We start from the raw sequence: 11,446 nt of genomic DNA on the forward strand, positions 1-11,446 counted from the left end.
GCTGATATTCTCGTCATCGACGTGATTTGGGCAAAGAGACGGGTTTCCCAATCCCCCTGCCCAGAGCGCAGGGCGGCGCCGTGTCCCCTCCCGGGCCACGTCCCTCGTGCTTATGTCGGGGAGCCGCCCCTGCCGCTGCTCAGTCCTCGCGCTTCTGTGTTTGAGCAGGGCGCACCCCGTGTTCCGACTCAAACTTTAAAGGGAAACAGGACCCGGCCGATCCCGGGAGGGAGGAAAGGGGCATCTATCATTTTTATGTGGCATTTCAAAGCAGGAGGCTCCTAGGCGACGGGGATACAAAGGCCGGGGTGGGTTAATGGAGAACCCCGGGTTTAATCATTAACGCTTAATACTAAAGCTGTCCGAGGGGCCCGGGGGCGCTCGGGCTCAGCCTTTGGGGCTGAGGAGGGGTCTTCTAGGGGTCAGATGGTGTCAGGGCTCCCATGGGTGGCCGTGGCGTTGGGGCCCTGGGCCCATCCTTGCAGACGGGGCTTTCTGCTGAAGCTGAGAGACGGCAGATGCGCCCTTTGTGTCCCAAGCATCTGAGACTCTAGAGAGGGTGGGGGCGGGGGTGGGGGCGGAGGGTGGGGGTGGGGCGGGAACCTAGGTGGCAGCGAACTGCAGAACGCGATGCTGTAGACCCCTTACGCTGCCCCAGTAACGTGGGGGGAATTATTAGCTCACTTTCCAGGCCAGACCTGAGATCCAGGTGAGTAAGCAGCCCAAAGCCACAGCTGGCAGGCTGGGCCAGGCGCCAGGGCGTGTCCCCCGAGGCAGCACCCCACCACGGAGCCGGCCCCACACCCGGCCCCTCCCAGCACTGAGGCTTCCGGCTCTGACCACGCTGGCCCCTCCCCCCTCCCGCCCCCTCCCCCATCCACCGGCCTCCCGTGGGCGGGCACTCAGCGTCCCTCCTGCCCCCTCCATCCTTATCTCGTTTTAATCATTTACCTGGAGCTGGGAATGAGTCGCCTCCTTCAGTGTTTTCCCAAGTGCTTGGACAAAGCTTTGAAATCGCACAGTGAGAAAGTCATTTCCTTTCAAATGCTCCTCCAAACCTTCTGAGGAGGAGGCGCTGGCCTTTGACCTCTCTCGAGCACCTGTTAGTCCCTCTCCTTAACGAGGCGGAGCAGACCTGAGCCCGCTGCGGGTTCTTCCCGGCATTCAATAAGCACCATCGTGTGCTCATTGGGTTTCTACTTATTCTCAACATTTTTCTTTTTTTTTTTAATATCGAAGTTCAGCACCATGAGCCGTGTTAACCTGGGTGAATTATCACAAACCGAACCACCTGTGAAGGCAGTGGTCAAAACAAGAAACAGAATTTGTTGATTCTGAATTCAGGAAGCAGAACTTTTGGGGCTCCCAGAAGCCCCGCTCCCCAACCCCTGTCCCTTTCCAGTCACTGTCCCCCCTCCCCAAAGGGTGATAGCTGTCCTCGCTTCCGACAGCATGCGTGGGATTTGCCTGTTTTCACACGTCGGTCGCACAAACGGAATCACCCAGGTCCAGCTGTTGTTCAGCATCCCCTGTGAGATTCACCTGCGTTATCCTGTGTAGTTGTAGACTGCCCATTCTCACTGCTGCAGAGGAGTCATCGGATGTGTTTTTATGGTGACTCTTCGTGTATGATATATGAATACTGGTTTCCGTTGACCTCTGTTGGTACTTTCGAGAATTATTAGATAAAATAAAAGGCTTAATTTAAAAATCAAATAACGCCACTAGTAGAACGCAGATGTGGGAAAAACGGTGAAGAGGGTGCATAAATTGTGCAGAAGTGGCATTTCACATCTCCTAATTCAGGGCGATGGAGTTTCTGGCCCTACACCCACGCCCAGGCCGGGAGCTTAGTAAATGCAGCTTGTACACTTGCCTTTGGGTTGTCTGGCAGGCCAGGCTCCAGGGTGGCGTCTCCCACTCAGAGCTCCCTAATATGTCTTGGAAAGACACAGGGGCCCATAGAACTCACACGTGTAGGCTCTAGCTGTCCCAAGACCCCTAGGACACACCCCTGACCTTTCCTGCCTCCCTGTGGGAAAATTCCCCAGGAAGAGATAAGATCGAAGTAGTTAGGGCCTTGTGCAGGGGGCCTCGTGCCTCAGCAGGATTAAGGGAAACAGTTCAGATCTGGTTTAAACCGAGTGCCCCCAGGGCTCTCTCTCCATCTGGAGTTTCTGCAAATTCTGCTCCAGTTTCCCTATCGAGGGGGAGCCCCTCCTGGAAATAGCACCCGGCCAGGATTCCCAGGGGTCCCGGAGAAACCTGAGCCCCTGCCTTGGGCTCGATTAGGTATAGATTTCCACCTTTCTCTCCCAAAGGAGGAAAAGTCATTCATAAACCCCAAGCAGGAGGTGATACTGACTTGTTTACCTTCAGATAGTGCTTTGGGGGCCCTGTGGACTCATTAATCTCGGAGATGTGATCCCCAGCAGTTGATGGCTCACACTTAGGGGGCTGAGAAGCAAGGCCTCTGTTCTCTCCTGACAGACCCACGCTGGAATTCCAGCTCCCCTGTCCCTTCTGCTTCATGACCTTTTGTGAGTCCCTTAACCCTCGCAACCTTAATTTCCTGGTCTGTAATGGGGTGGTAGTAATATTCTCCTCGCAGACCAGTGGTGAGAATTACATGGGCCAGAGCCGACCAAGCATTTGGCGCTGAAGCTCAATGGTGCTGGTCTCTGTCTGGAAGAAAAGAGGAATAGGGGGGAAATGTCTGACTTTGAAGCCTGTCGCTTGATTTGTTTTACTGTGTTCTAATTGACACACAACATTATATTAGCTTCAGGTGCGCGGCATAACGATTTGATATTTGTGTATGTTGCGAAATGATCACCACGCTACTACGTCCAGTTAACGTCTGTCCCCGCACATAGTCACAGAATTTTCTGGCCACAGTCCCTCCTGCAGGAGAACACGGATTGGAGGGTACCCCAGGCAGCAGCCCGTCCCCTCTGTTTTCCATGCGTCTCCCGAGGCCTTTCGGGGGGGGGGGGGGTGGTTCCTGTGTCTGGAGTGACGAGAGTCAGGTGGAGAGTGGCCGGGCTTGCAGTCGGGACCGCCCAGCTACCGGTCCTGAGGGTAGTCACTGCGTCTCTATTTTGTTTCCACGTCTATCTATAAAATGAGGCGGTTTTACTCAGTGCCCTGCCTTGCAGGGCTACGGAAGATCAAAAAGAGAATGCTCAGGAGAGGCCTTGGCAAACTGACAAGCACCGCGCAGAGCAAGGGGCTGGTATCGGCCTGACATTCCAGTGGCTCGTAACTGCCCTTGCAGGTTCTCTCTTGTTTCTTTAACTGCAGTCTCATTTTTAGTCACTTAAATAATTTTACGGATGGTTAAATGTACTCTTTTGGGTGTATATTTATTTCTAGGGGTACAACTGTGAAGCCACCGGCACGATCAAGATACAGAACAGTCGCCCCCCAGATATTTCCTCATACTTCTTTGTAGCCAACCCCTCTCCCCATCCTCACTCCCGGCAGCCACTGAGCTGTGTCTTTTTTCCTATAATTTTGCCTCTGCCTTACTGTTATATACATGAAGTCATGTAATATGATTATGTGTTCTACGAAAGGCGTGGATGCTGGGGATGGAATCACACCGCGTACGTAGCCTTCGAGGCTGGCTTCTTCACTTAGCATTGAGTGTTTCAGGTCCATCTGAGCTGCGTATCAACAGTCCTGTCCTTTTTACTATCCAGTGGCCGTCTATTGTGCAGACGTACCGATGTTTAGCACATGGGATGTTCACCGGGCAAAGGACATTTGGATTATTTCCAGTTTCGGGTGGTGACGAATCAACCTGCTATAATATATGTTTGGGATTTTGTGTGAACACAAAGTTCATTTAATTCGGGTAAACACCTAGGACTAGAGTTGGTACGTCACACGGGAACATTTGACTGTGTAAGAAACCGCCAGGCTGTTTTCCAAAGTGGCTGCACCGTCGTGCGAACTTCCGGTGACACACGAGACTTCCGGTGGCTTCGCATCCTTCCCAACACTTGGTATTGTCCACGTTTTTTTCTTCATTTTTCCTTCTTAGCTCTTTCAGGAGGTGTGCATGGTCTCGTTGCTTATGCTGGGGGTGGCCTGCTAGTTTGCTAGGCTGTCCTAACAAAATAGCGCAGATCCAGGGGCCTTGAACAAGAGATTTATTTTCTCACCCTTCCGGAGGCTGAAAGTCCCAGCTCAAGGCGTCAGGAGGTCTGGTTTCTCCTGAGGCCTCCGTCCTTGGCCCGTGGGTGGCCACCTCCGCCTTCTCCCTGTGCCTCCACGCGAGAGGTTCCCTCTCACTGCATATTTCTGGTGTTTCTGCATGTGTCCGAATTTCCTCTTCTTATAAGGACGTTGGCCATTGGATGAGGAACCACCTTAAACACCTCGTTCTAACAGAATCACCTCTTTTAAGACCCTATCTCGAAATATGCTTACATTCTGAAGTACTGAGGGTCACGGTACATGTGAATTTAACATATGAATTTGAGAGGGCCATAATGCAGTCTCTAACAGGCAGTGTAGCTCTCTCTCAGCCCAAGCACACAGAACGGGAACACAGCGAGCAAACGGCCTTTATGTGGGGACGGTAGAGAAAATTCCTTGGGGGCGGGATCCATCATCTCGGGGCAAAGTGCCAGATGCATCCTTCCCCCGGAAGTGTGGGGAAGCTTAGGCTGTAGACTCGCCCCAGCTCTGGGCCCAGCTCTGCTGTTTCCCTGCCATTTGACCTTGAGTGGGTGACCTCTTGCCTCAGCCACACTTGCGTTCAGTTGTACCAGAAGGGACATTATAACTGTCTCACAGCCCGGTGGTGAGGAGTGAAGAGGATAATTCATGTGTAGCAGTTCCGCCCGCTGAGATGTGTGAGAAGGACAACTTCCTTGGTTATTATTTTTTAATTCGTTTTTTGCTTCTCTTTAGCTGAGCTGTAGGGAAACTTTTGGCATTTTCCCTACCTCCTGGGGTTTGGATTAAGGTCCAAGTGCTTCATAGATGTCAGCAGTTGGATTTAAAGATTCTTGGTAACACTGGCTACTAGGGACTCGAATGTACTTGTAGATTTGTATGCGATTAGAAAACTGTCAAGTGACGTAGAAAGTTAGCCATTGGGATTATTTGCCAAGGTCTTAGATGTCTCCACCCTCCGCCTCTTCCCACGGGCTGCCCAAGTTCGCTCTGTCCACCCGCATTTCTTCAGGAGCTATGGATGCGCACAGTAATGATGAGCGAGACCCATCCTTGCCCCGAAGGAGTCAGCAGGGACCAGGGGACACAAGATAGCAGAGTGACAAGCAAATGGCAAGGTAGAACAGCACCTTTTCACCCATGAAAAAGCCAAGTCAGGGGGCGAGCAGCAGCCTTAGAGGAGAGTCATTCTAAGCCTGATTCCCAAGCAAGAGGTGCTACTTGAGCGTCTCTAGTCTGGGGAGAGAATTCAAGGCAATGGAGGCAAAGTTGGGAGTTGGAGAATGGCGGGGCACAGACAGAGAACCCTGGCTGGCACGTGGCTGCAGAGGAAGACCGAGAAGGAAGCCGTGGGTGGCCTTGCATGCCAGCCGAAGGAATCTGGACTTCCCGAGGCATTAGGAAGCCGTCTAAAACAAATTTTAGGTAGGAGTTTTCTTCACCTGAGGTGAGTCTTTGGCTGAGAACTCCAGCATCTGGGAGGATGGGCTAAAGCAGGAAGAGCTTTAGGCAGGTGGTCCAGGTGGAGCTGATTCCAGTCAATCAGAGAAGAGAGAGGAGGAGCTGGTCTGGAGGGAGGTGGGGATGGAGAGCAGGGAGGTGGGGAGAAGCACAGAGACCCTGGGCGGGCACAGCTATTGGCCAGGGCAGAAGCGGGGGGTGGAGAGAAGAGGAGAGAGACTAAGAGATTCCTTTGTCATTATGTTAGCTTTCTATTGCTGTTGTTATTAACGAAACCAAATGTGGTGGCTTAAAACATTAATTTGTTGTCTTATATTTCTGTAGGTGAGGAGTCCAACAGTCTTACTGGCTAAAATCCAGGTGTCACAGGCCTGCTCCAGGGAGGAATCCATTTCCTTGTTTTTTTTCCCCAGCTTCTAGAAGTCACCCACATTCAAAGGCTCATGGTGCCTTCCTCCATCTTATAGCCGACATCTCTCTGCCCTATCTGTAGTTGGGGTTCTCTGGTTTTAAGGACTCGTGTGATTAGACCAGGCCCGCCTGGATAATCCAGGCTAATCTCCCCATCTCAAAGTCTTTAGTTTAGTCACATCTGCGAATTCTAAGTTCCATATAAGGCGATGTATTCACAGGTTTCAGCTACAAGGAAGCTAATGCCCTTGGGGTCCATCATGTTGCCTGACACATTCACGGGGCCAGTGAGCTCTGAACCCAGGCAGGAGCCTCTGTCCTGCTGTGGCCGACAGCCCCATGCTGGGCCCTTTGTCCTTCCCACATTTTAGACTCGGGATTTCCTAATGGTCCCTTTTCCTCCAGCCTCAGCCCAAGACGTCCCCTCTGCACCCATCTCTCCAGCTCCTCCTCCTCCTAAGTAAATCCAGTCCCTTCTGCTGGGCTCCTGCTGTCTTCCAGAGCCCCCTGTCTCAGCCCATATTTCTTTCACCCCAGATTAGAAGCTGGCTCTAACCCTCACCCCCAGCCCACCCCAAGCCATTAGCCTTCAGATGGCTGGAACGTAGAATGGACTTCGCTCAGTGAGCAATGGGGACAGCCATAGGGAACCACTCAGGGACCTGCGTGGGGGTCCTTCCTCCACCCTGCATCCTGGCTGCCACCTCCCAGGCTTGGGGGACTCAGCGTCAGCTGCAGAATTCGCCAGCGCGCGAAGATCTCATAATGACGGAGACCATTCCCTCAGGATGAGACCAGAACTTCTGTCCGTTCTCCGAGAAAGCCAGATCGATCGGAGAGTGTTTTCTTTTTCAAAACCTCAGGAGCAAGAAATGCGGAATCAGAGCCAACGGCTCCGGCCACACCACGGACCGCACATGCACACTCCGTCGCCGAGCACCCCGGGGCCTGCCGGGCCTGCATTCCGAGCCCTGGCAGTCAGCGCCGCCCCAGGTGGCAAAGTAAACATGCACTGCGACTCTGCAGAAAAGAGAGGCCTGCGGCGTTTGGGCCCAGGTTCTATTTGAAGAAGTGTGGGAGCAGCCAGGGCGCTTTCCCCAAGGTTCCTGCAACCACAGCATTCGTGGCTGCGAGGACCAGGATGGGGACAGGCCTCCTCTCCGGGGCCACCTGCCATCTGGTTCCCGCAGGGATCTTTGGCTCCAAGCAAACCAGGCACTGTCACCACCCACAATGCTGACCTCCTCCCTGCTCCCTGGCTCTGCTCCGCCCTCCCCACTCCAGCCCAACAAACCTCCCCCAGGCTGGGCACCGGGTGGGGTTGGGTGGGATGGGGGGACCCAGAGCTAACTAAGATGCAGTGGGGCAGGACTCCGCACAGCCCCGGAGAGAAGGTGGGGCCTAATACAGACCCGTGAGAAGCCACATGGCTGGGACACAGGCCCTGTGAGAGCTGCGCTCAGCCCAGCCTGGAGAGGGAGTCAGTCAGGGAGGCTTCCTGAAGGAGGAGAGTTCAGAAAAGAATGCGAGGCCGGCCGAAAAGAGGGTGTTGAGGATGTTGTAGGTGGAGGCGATAGATGGAGAGGACGGTCTCCTCCACCTTGAGGAGACCACAATCTCCCGGATAGTCTTACCTCCCGGCCCAACGCCCAAATCACCCTCCCCACCTCCCTGCTTGGCAGTGTTCATCGGGCGCGGCCAGACTGTGTGTGTGAGAGAGAGAGAGGGAGAGAGAAGGAGACAGAGAGAAATAGATGTATAGTCTCAGCTCCCTTCCGCGCCGCCCGCAGCGCTGGCTGAGCGAACACAGACGCCCCCCCCCCCCCCCCCCGCAGATGCCCGCAGAGCCTCGTGCTTCGTCTCGGGCCTGGGCTCCTCGCAGGCTCCGCCCTCCACCCCGGGGCCCAGGACTGTGGGGGGACGGGAGCTGGCCGGGGCTTCCGAGGTCTCCCACCCAGAGCCCGGCCAGTTTGCTTCCACCGCACACACGATTCTAAGTGCGGTGAAGTGTTCGGGTGACAGAGGGGACAGAGGTGGAGCGCGGCGGGGTGGGGAGCCGTCAGGATGAGACGGGCCGCCTGCTCGGACTTGGGGTCGCCGCCAACACACCGCCTCCTCCAAGAAGCCCTCCTGACGGCCCTGTTCTCTACATCGCTGAGCACTGTCTGTTTCCTCTAAGGCTCGAATCACCATTTCTATTTATGCATGGATTTGATCATCTGTTCTCTAGAGCAGAAGCTCCGTGCAGGCAGGGGCCTGTTGTAACCTGAATAGACCACTAGAGGGCGCAGAGGACACCAGGCTTCAGGAAGGGTCTGAGTTGGCTGCTCACCCAACAGATTTGGCCTCAGGAAAGGGGAGAGATGCAGGGTGGGAGTCAGGTTCTGGGGAGGTGAACCTGGCGGCAGAGCAGGGGAGGGTTTGGGGCCAGGGAGACAAGAGTTAGGTTAGCTGTGCCTTTGAACTAGAGTGTTCTTGGAGAGCCGGGCAGGGCCCATCATTGAGACGAGACCAGAGAATCTTCTAGAGCACAGATTCTAACACAGGAGCATGGGTTCGTGTGTGTGTGTGTGTGGGGGGGGTCAGCTGGTGGGGAGGGGCTGCTGGGTCTGCTGGTTCCCATTCGTGGGCTGGGTAGCGCCATTCCCCAGGCCGGTGGGGGAGGTGGGCGGCCCCACAGGCTTCGGGAAAACCACGGTCACGATCGAGAACAGCACGTGCTTTAAGCTACTGCAATTCTAAAAAGAGCCAGAGTCGCGGATTTGCACCTGAGGCTCCGGGAGCGCAACTTATTTCCAAATTCTTGGGCTTTGTAGCTGCCGCACGCGCGCGCGCACACACACACGTCACCCTGCTCTTGTGATGACGCTGCAGCAAGTCTGCGCAAGATGCACCCCGAACTGAAAACTGTGCATTTTCAGTTTCTACTAGTACCTCAAAGAAACCTATCCCCCCTGTGCTGCTCCCTGCTTCTGCGGATGTCACGGTGGCCCAGCCCTACCCCCCAAAGTCCCCAAGAGTGATGGCACCAGGGAAGGGGGAGTGAGGACAGAGACGGCCCGGGGTGTACGTTGCCCACAGAGCCGCTGACTTCACTCAGGGACGAGCCACAGTCCTCGGACTTGCTGTGCGACCCCCCAAGGAGTGGCAGCCCGGCCTCCGAGCCCGGAATCGCATGGAGCACGGCTCAATTTACCAGGCACCTCGAGTCTTCAGGGCTTCGCGGCCCTTTTTATAGCTCAAAATGACGAGAACCTCTGCTTGTTGCAAGAGAAATGCCATGGACCTGGGCCTCACCTCTCCCTGCTCCTCCTTCCCATCCCCTTGCAAGGCGAACCTTCTGTGTTCAGCTCGGGCCCGTCGGAGTGTCACGGGCAGACAAAAAGCCATCTCTGTGGGTGGCTTCAGGACCGTGTGGCTGCCACAGCTGCCTGGGTCGACCCGGGCGCTGGACTTCGCTGGCTGAGAGGCACTCTGCTGCCTGGGCCCCTATTCGGAAACAGTGGGTGGGGAGCGAGGGACCTTTGTTGGGCACCTGCTCGGTGCCTGTCTGCATGCCAGGCTCATACCATGTCATCTCTTCCACCGATGCCACAGTGGGGTGGTGGGGGGGGGGACTTCACAGATGAGCAAACAGAGCCACATGACTTTCTCGACTCCACGCTCCTCACCAGGGCCAGAGCCAGAATCTGAATGGGCCCCTTCTCTTTCCCAAACGTTGGAGCGGCCCCACGGAAAGTTCTCCATCAACGGAGGCTGCCCTCAAGGTCATCGGGGTATATAATCTAATAAGGGGACAAAATCTTTGAAACCAGAACTAACCTGGAGAACGTCATTGTCGGGAAGCCACTCACAGGGCTTGGAGCTGGTCCTGACCCTCCCATGTGACCCCTGGAGCCTGCGGCCACCTCCAGGGTGGGGCAGATTTCCGGCCTCAGGCCCTGGGGGGAGGAGGGAGCTGTCCCCTTGTTGCTGCCTGGCAGGGGACCGCGCTATCTGTCGTCTCCTTCATGCCTGCCTCACCCTCACTCATTCATGCCGACCTCATTTCCCATCTCTGCTCCCTGCCCTGTAGGCTTCTGGCTAAGCACAGGCATTTCTGGACCCTCTGGTTTCTCTGCAAGCTGAGTCTAGATCTTTGGCACGAATCGCCGCCACCACCACGGGGCTTCTCAGAGACGGGGAGGATCAAGTGCAGGTGCTCCTGCCCCGGGACTGCGTTCGCAATGCCATCTGCTGAGCCGCCAGAGGTTCCGATGCTGCAAAATGACGTCAGAGCCCAGGAATTTGAATCTTCACAGGCTCCCCTGGTGACTGATGCTGGTGGTCTGGGCGCTGCGCTCCGAGAAGCCCTGAAGGACAGCAGTGCCAACTCTCCGAATGGTTTAATGCGGGAGAAGAGAAAATGCTTTGCTGAAGGACATGGCACAGACCGCTTAGAGGCGTCGTGGCGGTGGGCGGGCCTGTGGGGTGTGCTCAGAGCTAAGGCGTGTGGGGCTCTTAAGGGGAGCTGGCTGTCTGAGCTGGCCCATCGTTTTTGGACCTCGCGACAGCCCTGCAAGGCAAACCTGATTAGCCTTTCCATAAAGGAGAGACACTGAGACTCGACAAGGTTAAAAAACACACGGAAGTTTTCACAGGCTGTCAGTAAAGACTTAGAATTTGAAGCCACGTCTGGCCAGTTCCAGAAGACATCATCTTTACAAATATTGCTCTGCCGGCGACTGAGTCGGCCCCAAGTGCCTGACACCTTTATGCACAAAGTCAGTGTCAAAACCAAACACGTTAAATGAGCAAAGAATGAACGAATGAATGAAAATGAGTAAGTGAAATAAGAAAATTGCTTCAAGATTCAGGAACCCAAAATTACAAAAGGTTCCCTCTATGACCTCATGCCGAAACTCCCCCTCCCACAGTTGCTGATCTGAAAGGTGACCCAGCTTGCTCTGCGCAGGTGATAAGGCCAGGCAACTCACCTGGGCCTTTTATCTCTGCAACCTGAGTCCAAACAGGAAGCCGAGGCTGAGATAAGGCCTGGAACCACTCCCGGACTGGAATTAGCCATTTTGTTTGGTGTCTCAAATATCCAGTGAGCGCCTCCCGAGTGCCGAGCTCTGTGCCAGGCCCTGAGGACAAGGCCGGAGAGCAGGCAGCCCTGCCCTTGTAGGGCATGTAGTCTGCCGGGAACCCAGAGGTTGAAGGTATAGCCAATGGGATGAGTGATAGGGAAAGGGGGGAGCGTGGAGCCAGGCGGTCACAGCGAACCTCCCCGGGACCGTGGCCTTCAGGCCGTGGCCTGGGAAATGAGAAGGAAGGAGCCGGGAGCTAGTGGTGCAGAGGACGCGGTCCCCTCGTGCTGCATCCACGTCAGGGCGATGCACGAGGT

The 11,446-nt window shown here is 55.2% G+C and overlaps 1 long non-coding RNA gene across 1 annotated transcript; it reads left to right on the forward strand.

The window, feature by feature from the left end:
• Nucleotides 1-3,087: 3,087 nt before the first annotated feature.
• On the forward strand, nucleotides 3,088-3,500 carry LOC118604025. The gene is made up of 2 exons (XR_004951634.1): nucleotides 3,088-3,277; nucleotides 3,376-3,500. It is a non-coding gene; the product is annotated as an uncharacterized LOC118604025 (long non-coding RNA).
• The last annotated feature ends 7,946 nt before the right edge of the window (nucleotides 3,501-11,446 follow it).

Source organism: Rousettus aegyptiacus, unplaced genomic scaffold (genome assembly GCF_014176215.1).
Source record: "Rousettus aegyptiacus isolate mRouAeg1 unplaced genomic scaffold, mRouAeg1.p scaffold_m13_p_6, whole genome shotgun sequence".
NCBI lineage: Eukaryota > Metazoa > Chordata > Mammalia > Chiroptera > Pteropodidae > Rousettus > Rousettus aegyptiacus.